Raw genomic sequence first — 21035 nt, 5'->3', positions numbered from 1 at the left:
ATAAGCAATAATTTCTTTAACAGTTGACTCCAAATAGCTTTAGGACGTAATTACTGACAGTTTCCTTAATTTTTGTCCCCATTTCCAACTTAGCACCAACAGAAAGCCAACAACACACCCCCTAACCAATCACATAGGCTTCCCTGCTTCTAGTTTGCCTGCTTACAGACAGCAGCCTCCAATCAGGACACATGGCAGGGTCCCCTACTGCCATTGCAAACTTTTCCCACTCCCTCACCTGAGTTTTTCTTCTTCTTCTTTTGTTTAGCAAAAAATAGTAGAATTTATTCAAGTGAGAAGAAAAGAAGCATAGCTCTTGCCCTGTGAGAGGGTACCTGATAGCAAGATGCTACTTAAATGTACTAGTGTAGGGGCTTATATAGTTTCTGGGTAGGGGCATTGATCACTATCTGTGGTAATCAGGAATTGGAAAAATGCGGGGGCATCCGGAATTCCATCCAGTGCTTGACAAAGATCCTCTGGAGGATGATTGCAAAGGCTCATCCTAAAAGGAATTGCTGGATGTTTTGCTCCAAAGCATGGTGTTTTCTCTGCTGTGTTTTCTCTGATAATATATTACTCATTTCAGTCTGAACGGATTGCTTAAGGGGATGAAGGGAATACAACAAAAATTCCAGAAAATATTACCTACAATCTGAAAAACAAAGGGTCTTTATCATTAACAAAATTAAAAATAATTTTGCAACCGTGCAATGAGTCTCTGAAAGCCTCTGGAGAAAATAGTTATAAATCTGCCTTTCTCTCCAACAGGCTGTTTAAATTTTAACAATGGTTTTGTTTATGTGTGGTAGTGAGGTAAGAGAATAAGGTTCCAAGACATTCCTTCCTTCCTACAAAGAATATGTCACCCCTATAATAAATGTTGGCACACAATATCCATTGGCACCGCTGCCCTCCTGTAACCCTTAACTCAGCAATTTAGATATTAACCAGAGGGACCTAATAGAAATGGTCACATGAGATTACTTGTCTATCACTTTAACCGCAAGAATAATAAGAATAGTCTTAGGTCACGTAGAGTTTAGATTTTAAGGAAATAAACATTGTATTAGCTCATCAATGTAGTTAGATATTCTTAAAACAATTGTGATTAGGTAAGGATGATCTGTAAGGTTGTTGTTTTCTGCCTATGCTTTGAAAACTTCTTTAATATAACCACAAGACTGCCATTATAGCCTGAAGAAAATTGTATATCAACCCAGCCTTCCCCAGAATAAAGTGGGATTGATTGCACCAGAACTAGAGTCTGTGTCTTTCATTCTCCATCCATCGCCGACGCTGTCTCCCCGCACCCCGTTTACCGGTGTGGAACCCATGGGCTCCTGCTAGGGCTGGACCCCGGCAGAAAAATATCAAGGCTATTGATAAATATTGATGCTAATCAGGTATTAGAAAATTACGAAAGCTATTGGTCAATATCTATGATAATCAGGCATTGGAAAAGTGCCAAAGCTATTGGTTTGGCTCATGACCTTCTGATTAGTTGTGCCCTTTTAATCCTTCATTTGGTAGCCTTCACTCAGGTCCAGTCTGCTTCCCTTTTCCCACAGCTCTGGGAATAAGGATTTTTATGGAATGTTTGGAATCCTTCTACAGGTTATTCTCATGGAGTAGCCTTTACCTTTAGTCTTTATGGGCCCCATTGCCTTAAGTGCCTCCCTGTCTATCCTATTTTTTCATATCCCCACTCTGAAGAAATTGCCCTGCCTACCATTAGGGACAGGGGCAACAACCATTCTGGCTATTTCAAGATGGAAAGGATCACTGGTAGGGAAAGAATGTCAGGGTCCCTGTACAGAGGCTTATCGAAGGCCCCTACAGATGGGGATTTCATTTTGAATTCCATCTGTAGGGGGATTTCATTTTGAATTCCATCTGTAGGGCCATTTGTAGTTTGAGCATCTCATACATCAGGGCAGTCCAGAGGTCCATGATACAGTGGGTGACTGGATAAAGTGTTCATAGGGCAGGGATCATACCTTCTGAAGGATCCCAGATGAGCCCTCTAAAGATGAAACTGGATTCCAGTGTTGCAGCACTGCCTCCTGCCAATGACTTTTCCAGGTTCTTATCTCACAAATTTGAAGAACAAAATCCATGGACAGTAAAGAGTGAGCATTAAAGAGTAGGATTTGTTCAAGTAAGAAGAAAAGAATCAGAGCTCTTACCAGAGGAGAGGGGACTTGATAGCAATTGCCCCCCTGGTCTTGCCTTTGAATCTCTGCTTAAACAGAAGAGATGGTGGTTGATTTCCTTGCTATAAAAATTCAGAACCAATAGTCTTTCCTTTTTTATTTGGTTGGTTTTTGTAAATTTTCATGCAGTTCTTTCCCCAATTTATAAAGGAACTTACAAAAATCAACTTTTTAAAGGGACCACACATGTGGCAGAGCAATGGTTTGAACCCGATCTCAAAACTCCAGAATTATACCATTAGCCAGTGCCCAAAGATAGAAGAGTGGCTTTTCCTTGCTGTCCTCTGCTAAACCTAAGGTGTAATTTTGAGGACTTCCTCCTTCCCTAAAAGCAAGTGGCTGCAAGCATAATATTAGTCTACGGGCCTACTAGGTTAGCAGACAAATTCAATTCAGATGCACTATTAAGAGTTTAGGGTGATAATGGCAACTCTAATTCTGTACTACAAATTGAACATATGAAGAGCCTTGGAGTCCAGCAAATCTTGAGACTTGACTTGCTTGTAAGGAAATACTTCTCTATTTTCCAGTCTTCTCGTTCTTATCTAACTTCTCTGCGGCATCTCAATGTCTGAATTGGGACATTTCCCTTAATAAACATGGGCCTCTACATAACTTAAAAGCATTTAAACACGACATGAGAATACATGGTTTTAGCATGTGCATATATACTGATTTAGAGGACTGGACAAAGACCCTTGTGTCATGAGTTGATCAAAGAAAATGAAATTTCAAAGGAGAGATTTTTGTTTGTTCAATCCCCCCAGCTTTATTTATTTATTTATTTATTTTTGTCATTTTGGGTGATGAAATTCTATATGGAATGAAAGGGCCAAAGGAAAGGCTCAAACTCAACTTTCCTCTGATTCTTCAAAAATCCTTAAGTTTTGTATCCAGACATCTGTGAATCTTCTGCATAACAGGAAATGCTGTGCATTCAAATGGACGTACGCAAACATCCAGAGGTGAGGTCCCTGCTTAGCATTCAGACTGGGCACTCCAGAGCTCAGGCTGCCCCCACATTTGCCACATCCAGCTGTCATGAAATACATTTACTGCAGTGACTTCTCTGTAGAGACTCTACAGAGAGGAAAGGGGGATTTTCTCACAGCTCTGTTGCACACCCCAGGGTGCTGGCTACACCCATCAGCAACTCCCTCAGGAATCAATCACTCCTTCCCGCAGCTGAGGCAGCTCCTCAGGAATGAAAGGCAGGAAAACCAGCAAGCAACATAAGCCCTGCTGCTGGAATGTGCAACAGGAAGAAGAAGCTGCTGGCTTTGAAGATGCTTGCCCTTCTTTTTATTTCAAAAGTTGACACAGGAAAGAAGGAAACGATTTTACATTTTTTTAAGGTAGCTTAGAATACAACATCAAAGGAAATATTGGGAACATTGTCAAGTTACAATAGTCTCCAAGAAAATACCCAGTGTGTGAAAATAGGAAAAAAAAAAAAAAAAAAAAGAAAAGAAAAAGAAAAAGGAGATTGAACTGGAAAGCAAGAGGAGGGAGGACAGCAAAGTAAAAATTGTTTTTTTTTTCCAGAAGAAAAAGAAAAGAGTCATTTATAGTCATATACACAAAAACAAAAACCTCAATGTACAGAATATCCAGGTAAAATAAATCTATTGTTTGCAAAATTTCCTCCTTCATTTTCTTGAGAAAATCTTCTAGTTTCTATTACATATAAAGTAAAAAGTCACATTTGGGGCTGTAGGTGTGGCTCAGTGGTACAGCACTTGCCTAACATGGATGAGACCCTGGATTCTGGGTTGTTCAATCCCCAGCATCATAAAAATAAATAAATAGATAGGTAGATAGATTAATTAATTAAATAGAAGAGTCACAGTAATATTAGATGAAGAAGAAAGAGTTAGATACGTGTACACATATGCACTTTAAAAATGTATACATACATACAAAACACCTGTTATTTATGTACCCACATATGCACTATTTAAGTTGCATCTACAGAGCTTAACATTTCTTTATTACAAGTTCACAGTAGCATTTTCACAACTAGACTTTTAAACATACAATGAAATTCCTAGCTTTAAAAGAAATGTACACTGTTTTTCATGATTAATGATGCAGTTTGGTTACCTTTTTCAATGATGTCATCTCCAGATATAGTTCAGAAGTACTGTGTCTAACTATGTTCTGAGAGGAGTAAGAGAGCCTGAGGGTGAGGGTGAATGACATCTCTGAGGCACTAAGAATGCTGATGAAAAAACGTGGGCTGTGGATAAAGAGGCTGAACGGTGAGCTCGAATTTTCAATTAAAGAAAAAATCCCATTCTGTTACCCTACAGCTTCAGAAAGATCTGTACATTCATGTTAGTGGTACTCTTGGGAAATGGAGCGGCGTCTACCACTGGAAACAGAAAGGAAGGAGAAATTGTGATAAGGGTGAGCACATCAGCAGAGAATGAAGAATCTTGAGGAATTCAGAAGGAGAGTGAGGCTAGACTCCTGCCAGGGATCCTTGGAAATGTGGTTACAGATTCATGGATTGGGCCAGAGCTATGTTATTTGCACATCAACAAGAAGGTAATGTTAACCAGATACCTGGTCTAAAAATACCTGAATTCATACTTCGTTTGTGCAATGGTAAAAATGAATCTCATGCAGTACACTTTTGAAAGCTGAAGTCAGGAAGATGTGAACAATTTGCCTTTTCTATAGAGAAAGAGTGATTTTGGAATCCCTTGAAATGATGGCAGAGGTGAAGGAGGAGGGGCAATGGGGCAGGAGAGACCATCTCAAACAGAAGATGCAAGTAATACTGAAGGCAAGTACTAACATGAGGGGTAAACAATACCTAAATTATATTTCCACTTGAAAAAGAACAACTATTTGCATCTGTTTCATAGCAACAATAAATGAAATATTCAAAATAAAACAGTGAAGTCATTCCGTGTCATTAACAAACAAGTCAAAGGGGATGTATGATAGTCATCTTTTTAGGATGGAGTTGGAGAATATTATGCTAAGTGAGATAAGCCAATCCCAAAAAACCAAAGGCCAAATGTTTTCTCTGATAAGTGGATGCTGATACATAACAGGGGAGGGAGGGGGTAAGGGAAGAATGGAGGAAGGATGGATTGCGTAGAGGGAAATGAGGGGTGGGGAGGGGGAGAGGAGAAAGAAAGATAATGAAATGAAACAAACATCATTATTTTATGTACATGTATGATTACACAAACAGTGTGACTCTGCTTTGTGTACAACCAGAGAAATGAAAGTTGTACCCCACTTGTGTACAATGAATCAAGTAACTATGATCTTAAAATTACATTTCAAATTACAAAGGTAGACAATTTCAAAATATCTATTATGAGAGCTGACTGAGAATGTTTCCTTGTGTTGAGTTCCCAGGAGTTGAGGATGCTAGTCACCCTATAATGGGCATGACAATCACTTACAAGAAAAAAAAAATCAAACCCAGAGATACTACTGGTTATGGGACAAGGTTTTTGAAAGAAGGAAGTACATTCAAGAAATTACAGAGTATGGAATTTTTGGGTTACAGGTATTACCATTAAAACATCATGAACATTTAAAAGAATAATAATGGTAAATTTCTGCTTACATGTAATGAAGAGTTTTCTCTCGGTGTCACTTTCTAATTCTGTAATCTCAGAGATAGGGCATATTTATTCTGGGACATCGGGTGTGGTTTCTGAAACGCTGGGCACCATAATTGCATGAATGCTAAGGGCTTAAAAATACCTGTAAAATATAGAAAGGATATGTGTGTTGTGTTGTTCCTTTCTTTGGAACAGAACATAAAATTCCCCAGATGAAAAACATAATTGGGGAGATATGGTGTCATCATCAGCTCTAAAAAGAATACATCATGAAATCATCAAAATCATGGTATTTTCCATGTGCAATTCTTTAATTGTTAAAATAACTGAAAATTTTGAAACTTAGAAATAATGTATCCCCTTCAGAATTGAAAGTAAACATTGGAAAACACATTTTGTGGGCAGCATATTTAGATATGGAATATGGCACCAAGAAAAATGTCACACAATCTCTGAAGGTTTGTAGTTTTCTTGGGAGAGATATAAATAATTGCACAATTGTATATGGTTCCTTAGCACCTTTAAAATAAAGTGAAATTGAAATAAAATAACAATAATAAAAGAATTACCAATTTTTAAATTATAAGCATATACCATTGAAGTATAATGTTTCTCTGACTTTGCACATTGAAGAGTTATGATATCTTTGTGATGATGACTTTGGTGGGTATTTGTTTTGGGGCTTTTCAGCATCTCTTCTTTCCTCTACTAGTTATTACCTCCATTGTGGGCAGCACTTCTCTTTCTTTGTGGGGATCTCTATCGAGATACACTTGGTGAAGGAATAGGATTTTCCAATTTTGATAAAGATACACAAACTTTTCAACAATATATTTGGAGTCAATTCCTCTAGTTGTGGCATGTTGACCAGGTAACCTTATCAATTAACTGTTGTCTTTTTGATAGAAAAAAATGAGACTTTGATAGCTCTTAGGACTTGTTCATTTTGAGACTGGTCCTTCAAACATTTCTTTGACTGTGTGGCTACCCACTTTACTTCCAAGAAATTCCCTATTTGTCTAGATTGCCACAGTAGGCAGAGTTCTATATAAACAATATCAATGCCCAGAGCCCTGTATAATCCCCTCTTTTTGAGAACAGGGCCTGCAACTTGGTAACCAATACAATATGGAGATTGTGATGATGTTTTTATGATTATTACCTCATTTGGCAAAGGTGAGAGGATTTTACAGATGTTATTAAAGTCCTTAATCAACTGACTTCATTGTTTGAAAAGGGGGACCTGATCTAATAAGTTGATCCCTTTAAAAGAGTGACTGGTTTTCTGAAGAAGGAGTCTTCTTTGAAGAAGTAAAGTTCCATGAGTTCTACAACCATCTGGAGTCTGTGAGGTAATAATCACCTGATGCTTTAAACTGAAAAATTGTGGTTTATTTAATACATAACAATAGAAAACTAGTAAAATTGTAGTTGGTTTCTTTTGCTCTCAAAAACCTCTGATAAAATGCTGGGTTTCTTTAAAAATTTGGGTCTGAAATCCTTGAATCATATCTTAATCAATAAGCAGTTATGTTTCTTTGGGATTAAATCGCAAAAAAATGATGGTTTCTATTTACCTAAACTTTAGCCTGAGTGAAATAGTCCTCCTTTGCTGTGATCATCTAAACTAGCTGTTCTTGCCTATTTTTGTCCCTCATCTTTTGTACCCTTAAAAATTACCAAATAACCCAAAGAACTTTAATGTGGTTATATCCACCAATATTTAGTATATTTGAAAACAAAACTGAAACATTTAAAAGTATTTATCATTTAAAACCTACTAAATGTTAAAAGAAATCACATATTTTTAAGAAAGCAAATATTTTCCAAATTAAAAAAAAGTATATATTTTGAGAAGATTTGGCACTGTTTTACATATTTGCAAATATCTTGCATATCTGCTTTAAAGAAAACAAATAGATTTTCATATCTGTTTCTGTATACAATCTGTCTCTCTATATTATTTTGGTTGAATATATAAGAAAATCTGGTCTCCCACAGAGATTAATTGGAAAAGGGAGGAAATATTTAAAGCCTTTTTAGATAATTATGGAAGTTTCCTTTTGATATTCTACCAAGACCTTGGTAAATTATAGTTTCTTGAAGTTCAGTATAATGTAGAATCTAAATTAATGAACTTTTCATATTTTGCTACAATAAGATCCATTGGTCTGTTTGCCCCTTAGATGGTCTTTTACTCATGCATAAATTTACAGCATACTTTGGAATTTGGAAGATAATGGCTCCCTGAGTTATGCCAATCTTCCAAACGTTGACACATTTCATTATATAACATCATAAAAATCACATTTGAGAAGATCACCACCAATCTCACCATCAGTCTTTAAATGCTGGGATGCTGTCAAGCTCAATGGTACCTGATACAAATCTTCCAAAACTCCAGTTTCCACTCAATAACTCAGTTTATCATTGGCAACACTTTCAGTTATTTTCTTTGGTGTCAGATTCACTTAGTTTATTTTGAGAAAATATCTGCCAAATACCCAAATCTGAATGATCACAGTTTGTCTGTCAGTCATTCTTTCAGGTAAACATGCTTTGTGTGCAAACCATCAGCTTAGTTCGGCTCTAGGCCCAGTCACACAATGCTTTTCTTCAATGCCAGCAACCTACTTTTTGTGTGCAGCAGGAGGGTTTTCTGTGTACTTTGCATTTCACCATAGAAAATACTAAAAATGTGCACAAAAGTTGAAATATGCTATTTCTAACAACTTCTTAAAGGACACTCTTAGCAAAACTGGGCATTTCTTTTCTTTCTTTCTTTCTTTTTTAACTCAGCACAAGACAACGAATGCAATGACATTTTGGGGCCTTTGTGTCAATTCACGTTTTGCCCCTCCGCCCCAGTGCTTTTCATCATTAGTGTAAATATCAACCCAGTAAAATAGGTAAACAACATAGTAGCATTTTTATGAAAGTAGTTTTTGTCCAGTTGGCTCCTGAAGTGTCCTGAGACCTCCAGAGGTCTGCAGAAAACACTTTGGGAACTGCTGATCTAAGTTGTTACATAAAGGCTTAATTCTAGCAGTTAGTTCAAGGTGGGTTTAATAGTGCCTTTTAATTCAACAGTGCTTTACAGTTTGGGCTTAGCTTGTTAGGTACTTCCAAGCAAAAAGGAATTGATGGTAGTGTTTAAGAGCACAGAAATCCTTGCCTCTAACTTATGACAAAAATGTGCTAAACAAGAAAGGAAAGTTTTCTTCATATTGGGACTGGACTAATATCAGCAAGGATAAGAAATCTATCCTACCATGATGAATCTAACTAGTTTTAACTAAAGATGACAATATATCTCCAGTTTAATGTGAGTGGTGTTCTGTTACTCTGATTTTCCTTTTTCAAAAGTTTTGGGACATTTTTGATTTGTTGTCCCCAAACTAAGGCCCAAAGTTACAAAAAGGAATGAACTCCCTCTTTTCTTTAGTCATGTCCTAGTTCTTCTTTGATTTCAGATATACTTATGGTGCTTTAAGAAGTTAAGGGCAATTCTTTCTGAAGATTAAAGTTTTAGTTACAAAAGCGTTTCTGTTTTACTAGCCATGTCTCTCAATTGGCAGACTGAATCCATAAAAGAAGTTTTCCTGTTTTTAAATTCAACCTAGATTTTAGTGAAATTATTTGAAGAGTAACATGGCATTGACTAGCAGTATTTTATTTCCTGACAAAACATGTAACCTTTATCTCATTTACTGCCATTACTCACTACAGTTTTTCCCCAGAGCTGGGCCCAGTCCTGATACAACACAATGCTTTGTGCATTGTAGGTGCTCAGTATTACTGATGGAACTGGCTGGGATGTGTGCCAGGGCACACACTGCAAAAATGACAATTTGTGGTGCAAAGTTCAGGCATAGCTTATGTGTTTATTGCAAGAGAAAATAATCCAACTATTGGTAAATGCGCATTTGCTCTAGGCTTATTTTCTTGCCATAGCTTGAACTCCTCAGTGTATCTCTTTACTGACCACATGCTTCAGTATTTATTAGAGGAGAAGTGGCTGAGTAATAGCCAATTTTCAAGTGAAGGGATTATGGAAAAACACCAAGAGGTATATAAAGGTATATTTCCATAACACAAAGAGCTGCTAAATGGCATTCCTAGAATGTACTACAGTGAAATATCATGGGATTTTCTAATTGGCACTTAAAAAATTCCAACCATTGTTTGGAATGTCAACCTGACTTAAGTCTTCACTTTCATTCTGGTCTGTTAATTTATCTACCTTCTTTATGAATATCTTTTCTATTTCCTAAATATAGAATCACTCATTCAGGTATTCATTCAAGAAATATTTATGGAATATACATCATGTAGCCGGCACAGGGTATTAACAGTGAAGAAGAAGGGTTGATTTCTGCCCTGCAGAAATAATGGGTGCTGCAAGGGCCAAATGAGTTAACACAAGTTAAAAATTTAGAACAATCCTTGGTACTCAGTGAACATATGTGCAGGTAATTATTATTATTCAGTTCATATTCTGAGGGAGAAACATAGACTCAACAAGTGATTACAATAAAATGTGGTAAGCGTATGATGAACAAGTGAAACATAAAAGATGAGTAATTTAAATAAGTGACAAATAATTGCAATACCTAAGTAAGGGTTACAAAGACCTTGGATGGACCTTTAACAGATATTGAGGGTGGGGTCATGGAAGAGCCCCCCCGAGGAGAGAATATCTGAACTACATCTAAAAGGATAAGGAGGCCTTGGGAAAAGAAGGGTGAGGTTATTGATAGATGCAATCAGGGACATATCATAAAGGAATGAATCTTACCCTGAAGACAATGACCATGGAAGAATGTTAAGGAAGAAAGCAACCTGAGCAGATCAGAGATTCAGAAAGTTGATCCAGTTGCAGTGTAGAGAGTGGATTAAACAAATACAGACTAGAGGCAGAGAACTAGATAAGAGGTTTTGCAGAATTGAGTTGACAAGTAATAAAAGTTTAAGTGAAAATATAGGAGAGTGAAATGGTGAGAAAAGGGAAGGATATTTAATGAAAAGTGAAAACATCAGTATTTCATGACTGTTGGATGTGGAAGGTGAAACAAAGTGGTTCTGACTCTCTGGCTTCTGGTCGAGATACTTAGATAGGTAATAGTGGTGTTTAACTTAGCAAAAAGGAAACATGAGAAATATTTAATCTGCTAAGTTAGATTATAAGGAAGGTTTCATGCAAAATCTCTATTGTGCTTAGGCATATAAGTAGAATGACTGCATATTCTGAGAAGTTTGGATTAGAAACTCTAGATAGGAAGATGCTAACTCACCAGAGGTAAATCATATGTGAAATAAGATGAGTTTATCCAAAGTTGTCAAACCAATATTTAAGGGACAGACAGAGGAAGAGCCTAAAAAGAACATGAGAGGGAATAAACAAAGAAGAAGAAGCAGGGATGCTGGAGACAAAGGAGATAGACACCAACATCAAATTGGGCAGAGGTGCTAAGTAAATAAGAATAGAGAAGTGTCCATCAGGTTCCCTGACTGGGACATAATTAATAGGCCTGAAAGAGGAGTTTCATTGAATTGGTGGGTGTAGAAAAAAGATTGCAACCAGAAGAGTTAATGGAAATGAAACTAGGGAATGGCATAAAAGTATAACTGGATAACTTTTTTCAGAAGCCTGACTCTGGAGAGAAGAAGAAGATAGAGCTGGCAAAGTGGGTTTTATTTGTTTTTACTATTTTAAAATATGAGAAATTAATAAGAAAATTAGTAATGAAGAATAGGCTTGATCTAGTGAGACTCCTAATGAGGTCTCAGAAAAAGAGAGATATGCAAATTCCATCTAGAGTCAAGTCCAAGAATTAGACCGAAGACAGAAAGAAAGATACATTAATTTGGCATAAATACTAATTTGGTTAAAATACAGATAAATACATACAGGTATGGGATTGGCAGGGAGAGAAAGAAAGAAGTTGACAGACTTTGCAATTTATCCATAAGAGGATAAACTGACAGAGTTGTCGTAAGACTCTTATTTTCTTCTGAAACAGGAAGAGGAGTCATGTGCTGAAAACGGCACAGGAATTGTGGGTTAGAGGACTTCAGGAAGATGGTGAAGGAGTAAAGGATTGAATGAGATGACTAGGACCCAAGGGACACTGCTTGAACAAGATTGGATCTATTCAGACCTGGAAACCACTAGTGTCATCAATCTGCAGGAATGTGCAGCTTTCCACAGCTGCACTTGGTGGTGCAGGTGGTGCTTGAACAGGTGCAGAGAAGCTGGTCTTCAACATATTTTCCAGGGTTTGGATTCTAGAGGTGAAAAGTACCAAAGGTATTAAGAAGATTGGGTATATGGATTAAGGAAATGATTTAGGGGAATGATTAAAAGTTATGTAGTGTAGGGTCATATGTAGTGTAGGGTCATTTGGGATGGAAATAGAGCCAGGCAGAGACTAACAGATTGAGGGAAAATGGGGGAGGGTCAAGAGACTGGATTACTTGATAAGGTTGGAATATAAGGGTGGTGATTACTGTCACAGGAAGCCCAACATTGTCAGGAGCATAATGTTGTCAGAGAATAAGATGTTGGAATTCAGAATTCCAGAGTTGAAGCCTCTCTGGAGGCCAAATTTATCTGGCCAAGGGCATGGTTTTTCCAGTGAGGAGAAGATCCGAAAATCATTGGGTTTGAATCAGCCAAAGGGAACTGGGGAGATATGTGTATTTGTTGGGTCACCTACAACAATATGGCAGGATTGACATTGAAGAGAAAGATGGTGTTTCAGTGCCCCAAACTCTGATTTAGAAAATGGAATAATGATCATGATGTGGATGGATGGCAGTGATGCCAGGGAGATTAATAATCAAATGGTATGATGTACCAAAAAGAGGCTGGAAGTATGTGTGGGTGTCAGAGAATGCCAGCACCCTCCTGATATGGGAAGGAATGAACAACTGTATTTGAGGCAGTTACAGAGGGAAATAGTGTCCTAGTAGGATACCGACTTTCAGTTAGAGCAAGAAGAAACAGATGGAAGGAACTCCAAAAACATGATGGAAAATTAGTAGGGAGGGAGGCCATGGGAAGAAAGAACCAGGAGGAAGGGAGGAAAGCACAAAAGGATGTGGGCAAGAGAGTGTGGGGGAGCCCTAAGGAGATTTGCAGTTTGGATATTGGCAGGGATGGAGAGGCTGTTCTATTCAGACCTCAGGAAAGATTGACAACAAGCACAGACTAAGGCCTTTGCTCTAGTTTTCAAAGAGAAATTTCCTGAGAAAATGTCTTTGAAGAAATAGAAGCCTAGGATTGCAAACAGTTAGTTCAAACCTGGGACTCTCACGATCTACTGGAAATGGCATTTATTTCCTCTGAGGGATAAGTGTACAACCCGAACTCTGTCCCTTGACACTCTCCCACCCACCTGGAGAGGTGTCTTAATTTTCTCTTCCTTATCATAGATAGACCCCCCTGTCATACCCATATTGCCTCTGATCTTTGGAAAATCTACATTCCATAAGTCTCAGCGTGTGCACCTAGCCAGGCCAAGCGTTCTCGTAGTTCTCATGAACTCTTTTCTATTGCTGCATTTGTAAAATCTGTCATATATGTGAGCTTCTTGATGGTGAGGATTGTTTTTTTAAATTTCCATATCCCTAGTACTTGAAGATGCACGATATAGTTGTTGAATAAACAAATCAATAATTACAAATAAGTCTCCTTGTACCTGCATCAACCCTTTTTTGCGGGGGAAGGGGTACCGGGGATTGAACTCGGGGCACTCAACCACTGAGCCACATTTCCAGTCCTATTTTGTATTTTTATTTAGAGATAGGGTCTTGCTGAGTTACTTAGAGCCTCAATTTTGCTGAGGCTGCCTTTGAACTTGAGATCCTCCTGCCTCAGTCTCCCAAGCTGCTGGAATTACAGGTGTGTGCCACCTCACCTGGCTGCATCAACCTTTCCAATAGGGGGAAAACTGTCCCTCTTTGTAATATTAAGGCTTATGTCCACATTTATGTTTGAATTTCATTCTGTCCCGGCTTCTCAGAGAGCTGCATGATTGACCAACCGTTTCATCACTTGCTTATCCATCTACCCTTTTGAAAACTCTCTTTCCTTTCAGTTTTGCATTATCTCTCACAAATTAATCTCTCCTGCCCAGATCTCCCCCTTGAGTTTCAGACCACAGTAGATGCACAATTACTTCCTTGACATTTTCTCTGGGATCTCACATTTTCCCTTCAAGCCCAGTCCTATTCTAGTTTTTTCTGTTTCCATGAATGAAATAATTGTCCATCCTGTTGTACAAACCAGAAAGTCAAGAATTGCTTTTGACACATCCTTCTTTTTCACCTCCATATTCACCCATTGCTGACTCCTGACATTCACCTCAAAAATATCTTCTTACTTCCTGATATTCATCTTAGCCAGTTTTTTTCACAGAGCTTAAAGCCAGCTGATATGCCCGGTGCAGTGGCATGCCTGTAATCCCAGTGGCTCAGGAGGCTGAGGCAGGAGGATCACAAGTTCAAAACCAGCCTCAGCAACTTATCAAGGCCCTAAGTAACTTAGTGAGACCCTGTCTCAAAATTAAAAGTAAAAAAAGGGCTGGGGATGTGGCTCAGTACTTAAGTGCCCTTGGGTTTAATCCCTGATGCCAAAACAAAACCAAAAACAACAGTTGATGTTTATATTTATTTGGTCATTTGTTTATGGTTCATTTCTCCTGAAACTAAATCACAGCCTCTACATGGGCAGGGAATTCACGGTGTTCATTGCTGTATCCTCAGCTATAAAAGTAGTGCCTGAAGGTGTTGAATGACTGCGTGAAAGAAGGCTGTTCCCTTTACTTAGAGTCCAGTCCATCTTTGATTTAGCAATTCCCAGTCCTCTCAGCTGTCAGTTTAATTGTCACTTCCACAGCGAGGACTTTCCTGACTTCCATATTCTAAGTGGCATTTAAGCTCCTTCCATGTACCTCTCCCTGTTAACACTTTTCATGTTGTGCTTTTATGCTTATCTATATGATAAATTGATTACAGTTGCTTCTCCTGGACTTTAAATTCTATGAGGGAAGTGCTGCAACTGCTTTTGCTCATCACTGTTTCTTCAGAATTTAAGGCAGAGCCCAAGACTTGGTAGACACTCAATGAAGATTTCATGAATGATTGAATGAATGAAGAAGTTTCTGACATCTTTAATTCAACTAATTTCTTCTTGTTCCCCAGAATTATTTTATTTTTCATTGTATTATCTTTGAGTTGAGAGATGAAATTGTCAGCAGGTGCATCATGAACTTAAAGTGTGGTAGCTAGAATAAGGACTCCCATTTGGGTCACCCACACAGCTTGTTCAAAAATCAGATTTCCAACCCCTACAACTTAGTTTTTCATATGGATCTGTTAATAATACCAGATATGTTTCAGGAACCTGATACTTTATTTTGTTTCTGCCTCATTAGCAGAACTAAACGCAGATTATAACTCCAAAGTATCCCAATTATTCTACAACATGTCAACTGTAAGTTGGAGATCAGCTTGCTATACTCAGTGGGGAATATGGGCTTTAAAATACATTCTTTAATGCAGGAAAATACTTTTAAAAACAGCCATTGTTAAGCTGCCTACAAAGAGTGTCACAACTGTGTAATTACAAAAAAAAAAATCATTGAGTTTCTGCACATGAAGGAAAAAGAAATCTTTAATAATCTCTGTGCTTTCCTTCTGCCTGAAACATTCTCTTGTGATTTTCATCTGAATTTACAGAATGCCAATCAGAGATATTCACAATGGGAATTAATATCTACCAGAATCTGAGAAAAAAATTGAATGTATCATAATAAAAACAATCAATTACATAACAATTTTCTCAAAGAAAATTTTCTTTGATACTTCAGTACTTAAAAATGATAACTTGTTTAATATGTAAAATCTTAAAGCAAATATAATTCTAAGACATGAAGTTCTGTATTCTAGAACAGGAAACAAAGATAGTCCAGTATTTTAAAACAAACATTTCTATTTTTTCTTTCATTTGGAAACAAAACAATCAATATCAAAGTATGATGTGGGACCATTAGAGTATTTTGCTGGGCAAAGGCATAAAAAATATAATGAATTTTGAAAAAAAATCTACTTTTTAAAAAGGAAAAAATGAGAGTCAATTTTTTTGACCTAAGTGAGGCATACCAATGAAATGTACAAAAATTTGGGCTATTATTCTATTCTATTAGAACATGGCAGATTTTAATTTCCCTGTGAAACTACATGGTACATAAAATTTCTTAGGAAAAGAAATTTTTCCTGAACTTAGGAGAATGCTGTTTTTTCAGATTTTTTCCATGACTCATACTTAAATCTCTATTTTATAGTGGTTTTGAAAAATCAGATGATTAATAAGGAAATCTGCCTGCCTAAAACTGCCTGGAGACAATCAGTTGTAATATCCTTGCATAAGAGGTAAAATGATAAAGTGGGTGGCAGAAAACTTTAGGGCAATTGATGTAAAAACATGCGATATCTGGTCAACAGAAAAGCAAATTGTGAATGAGAAGGGCCCTGCTTCTTTCTCAAAAATTAAAAGCATCCATCCCTTGTTTATTAATCCTAAGAAAGGTGAAAGAGATTAATGCATATTAAAGAGACAGTAAAAGGAGCCATTGGATGAGGAATAGTGAATGGACCACTAGCCATTCACATGGACTAGGTCTTATTTCTTATTCAACATAATGTTTCTAGTTCCTTTCATTTAAATCCCTTCTCAGAACTTTCTAATGCCTTATTTTAAAATTACTAATATAATACCTTCTAGCTCTCTCCAACAAAGGAGACAAATCTGTTGACAAACACCAGAAATAAGAAATATAATAATGATAGGCCATAAGGTACCCTACAAAGAGCTGAGTACCTACTCTCTCTAAGAAGTCTCTCATTTCTCAAAAAGATAGAAAAAGGGCCTCTTTTTTTTTTTTCCCAAAGAAAAGTGACATTTTCTTTGAATTTTATTTCCTAAACTTATTTTTAAAAGATCTCAGTACAATAAGTTTTCAGAAAGCATTGAGTATGTTCCATGTTCCCTGAAAGATGCCATCTCGTAGTATTTTAATAGATAGGATAGATCCTCCAGCTGGTTATCTCCACCATTTTCCCAAATTTTCTCTAAAAGAATTCACTAGTGTTGTATACCATTATGCAAAATTCCTGGTAAGAGGAATTTGGAGGGTCCATACACATGCTCCAAACCAGGTGGGACAGGGACTAAGGTGATTTCAAAGCAGAATAGAAAAAAGCATGAAAATTAGATACATATCCAAACTCTGATAAAATATGCAGAGGTTATAAAATATCTGACCACTCCATAATATTAAATCAGAATTATTTGGGATGGATTAGACTTTCATTTTCAAAGTAACTGACCATCATAAATAGGTTTATATTTCCAAAGTAATTTGGAATTGACTCCTGCTGCTTAAACCATTTTGCTCCCCAGAATTAATATGCATATAAAGTTTTTTTCTAATTAACTCCTTAGAGGTACTTGAGTAATAAAGATCTTTCCCAGTACAATGTACATCTGCACTATTAGAAATGAAAAATACAACAGTTTAAATCCGAAGACAATTCTCAGATCTTATGATATTAAATTCATAAAGAAATCAAGTACAGAGGTCTTGAATATGAGTTTGGGAACAAGATTTCTAATTCCCTTTTCTCCTGATTCCTTCACTATAAGTCAAAATAACTCAGGGAGGAAACCGTATAATAAAACCAAAGTAAATCTCCACCAAAAGGAATAATGAGGATCACTAACTCTTATTGAGCATTTACTAAATGTTCCATGTACTATACAATTATTTTCTCATGTAATCCTTACAATAACTCTTTGAGGTAACAAATGAAAATGTTCAGCTCAGAAAGTTAAACCTGTTAAGTCCCAAGTTTTCAATTTTGCAAACATAATTACTTCAAAATTACCATAGTACTGTATTTGTTGCTTAATTTTTTATATATGTTTTCCATATCTAGGATGATGGAACAAAATGGGTTAAGTGCCTTGTATAAGTCTGATAGTGGGAGAAAGTGTAAAAAGTTCAACACAGGACCTCAATCTCTGGATCCACATGCTTTCCTTTTGTATGAAACTAGTAAGATGACCCTGGCTAAGTATCTTCTAGGGTGAACAGTATGTACTTTTACCTCCACACATTATCACTTAGTTTGGAAACAAGGGACATTGCAATCATTTTTGGAACTGAAACAATGTGAGGACTTGAGGAGTCCAAAGGTATACTAAGGTGACTACTCTTGGGCAAATCTGTGGCAGTCACAGTTAAAAGCAAGTACAATTGCCACCATTAACCTTTGTGGCTTGTTTGTTTTGAAACACCCACACCAGAATCTGTCCTGCTGTCTTACTGGGTGGCCAGAAAGACCAGGAATCTATGAGTCTTAATCTTTCCTTGAGATATATTCCTACAAAAACTGGCATGATTGAATACTCCAGAGTCCCTTCAGTGGAGTTTCCCACTGGAAAAACATTTACACTAATTATTTAGAGCATTATGTAACAGGTGTTGTCCTGTGATTATAAACTTTGATTGACAATTATAATAAACTATAGTAATAGTAACAATAGCTTACACATTTGTGCCAGGTCTTCTGCTAAGAACTTCACATGTATTATCCCATTTGATCTTTATAACAAAACTATAAGGCAGGCAGAATTAATACAGACTAGGAAACTGAGGCTCCAAGAAGTTAAGCAACTAGCCCAAAAGTCCTTTATTTACAAAGTCAATTAATTGCTTGTTAATTTGCATTATTTTTATGTTCCTTAGCTTTAAAAAAGGGCAGAAAGCAATTAATACTCACTTGGCAACTCTTCTATATAATCAAACATCTTTCATAGTATTGCAATAATTCCATTTTGTAATTTAAATATACTATGAATGTCTTTTCAAAATTACTGCTAAACCTAATAAATCACTATTTTGGTATGTGTAGAATTTGAGCATGTCCCATGAAGAAGCCAGATGAAGAAAAAAACAGATGAATGTTTATTGAATGAAGGTTCTGTTCCAGTTCCACCATACCCAACAGATTTAGAATGATCAGTCTTCTCAGTACTTTGGAATGAATAAAAATCAAAAACCAAAAGAATCTATTGTCATGCACAAACTGGAATATATAATCTGAGCTCTGGGTATGAAAATTATTTTTTAACTGATTTTTCTAGGCAAACTCAATAAAATGATCAAATGCAACTGAAATATCATATTCTTCCCTAGAGCTCTCAAGTTCCTTTCTACTTCAATCTATGTTTGAATCTCATATGAAAACTCTTAAGACTATAAATATGCACCAGCTGTGCCAAAGCAATACTTGATGATGCACATACGGCAGAACTGAATTTCAGAGACTGAAAACAGCTATCCCTTCTGCACCCTCCCTCTAGTCCCTCACCCCATAGAAAAGTTCAACATTGCACGTTGTAGTCTGAGTGAACTTTTTCATTTTTTAAAAAATTCAAATACTTAAATCAGTTGCAACAATTATTTCGTTTGGACTTCACAGCATGAGGTGAAACCAAGTACTCTCTTTTAACCAATGTAGAACATTGTAGATTTCTTGATTTTACTTCACAGGAAATTAGTCATTGATTTCTTGATAAATGAGTTCTGCTGAGCTATGGCGGAGACCAAGGAAAAGTGTAAATGAGATGAAAAGACCCGTCTCTCACCCTGATACTCATTCAGCTTGTTACTTCTATGAACATAGCTTTAGCAACATCTGAGACTGTTCCTTGCTTGGTTTTCTCTTACCTTTTCTTCTGATTTCTCTGACTGAGCGTTTCTCTAAGACCAGAAGGTTTGAATAAGAGCCGAGCAGAGAGCGTGGCAGAATTTAAATCACATCTAATGAGCAATGAGACTGGCTCTCACAGACCGGCTTTTCATCAGGGAGTTCCAGAACCTCCAGAGGAAAGGTGTGTGGCGCTGTTATATCCCCTGGCCTGAGGTCCAGCTCACCCTGAGCTGAACTTGGAAAGCTCTGTGGGCTGGGCTTCCCATGGACAACTGCCATCGTCCTTATATTGTGACATACAAACAGTGCCTTCTGGTCCTAAAGTGTTGTCATTGCAGCTCAGCACACCAGAGTTTGAGAAACATTTATCTTTTTGGTCATCAGGAATTGAATATGCAGTCATTTCATCAATTCACCCAATCAGTAATTTAGCTAAGGACTAAAATTTTCCATGCCCTGCTCTGTATTAAGCACTGTGTGCTAGGTTTAGGAAGGAAGGAGGTCTAAATGTGAAGAATGTGCCTAAAGGTATGGACTTCCACAACTCTACGTCATTCTATATACCCTTCATCCACTTTCCAGTTCTATGTGTTTATTCAGGGAGAACCAGGAGAAGCGATTTTATAGGTGTGGGCAGGCATAGTGGTTGAGAACATCATCTCAATAGTTGTGTTGCATAGGTTCTAATTGTAACCTTGACATATCTGACTTGGGTAACTTTGGACAAGCTTTGTAATAGACATGTACTTCAGTTTCTCTGTTGGTCCAGGATGAAGATAAAAGTAGCACTTCCATTAGAAGAGTGAGTAGATTGAAGGGTTTAATTTAAGTAATTGATGCAGGACAGAGACTAGCAAATAATAAGAACAATATAAATATCACAAATATTTTCATCATCTTATGAGATTGATCAGATTTCCTATATTTCATTTGGAACAGATTACGTGTGTGTGGTTCTGCTAAAAGATTTCATTTGGATAAGACAGCTGGTGTCAGTCACTTATAATAGCATTATGAATAACGATGAAGTTTATTTTTCAGGCCTAAATTAAAACTAGCACTCTTAATTGGCCCTTATTAGTGGGTGAATCCAAGTCTAGAAAACTGAAAGATGAAGACTCCTTCTTTGAAAAACTTTTGTCAGGGTGATCTGAGCTCTCTTCTGGACCCGCTTTGACCTTGACCTACTGAGCCCAGTTTTAGCAAAGAATCCTGCTTAGCCAGTTTATAGAGAATACTCCACACCTTTGATATCTAATCAAGCTTCTTTCTCCACATCCACCTCCTTGATATCTTAAGCAACTTCCTGTCAGTAATTTTCCATCTTCTCCCAACTGACTCTAAATCCTGCTTGCCTTTATTGGTATTTGAAGTTGAGTTCAGTATCTTTCCCATGTTGCAATAGTCTTGAATAAGGTTTTCTTTGCTCTTTAAAAAAGTATCTGAA

General features: G+C 37.0%; 1 protein-coding gene across 6 annotated transcripts in view; it reads right to left on the bottom strand.

The window, feature by feature from the left end:
* Positions 1-21035, bottom strand: part of Far2 (fatty acyl-CoA reductase 2) — a 151613-nt gene that overhangs the window by 60394 nt on the left and 70184 nt on the right. The window contains exons 1-2 of one of the 6 annotated variants that reach the window (XM_047548354.1): positions 19606-19739; positions 5809-5948 (exon numbers count right to left, since the gene is read on the bottom strand). The exons of 3 other annotated variants lie outside the window; for them this stretch is intronic. The gene's annotated coding sequence lies outside the window, so the exon portion shown is untranslated. Of the gene's footprint in view, positions 1-5808; positions 5949-19605; positions 19740-21035 lie in introns of those variants that run through there. 2 more of the 6 variants (XM_047548353.1, XM_047548355.1) reach the window with 2 other exon arrangements.

The sequence above is a fragment of the Sciurus carolinensis genome, chromosome 4, assembly GCF_902686445.1.
Source record: "Sciurus carolinensis chromosome 4, mSciCar1.2, whole genome shotgun sequence".
Taxonomy (NCBI): domain Eukaryota; kingdom Metazoa; phylum Chordata; class Mammalia; order Rodentia; family Sciuridae; genus Sciurus; species Sciurus carolinensis.
The sequence above is the reverse complement of the archived record's forward strand: the minus strand, read 5'-3'. Positions and strand labels throughout refer to the sequence as shown.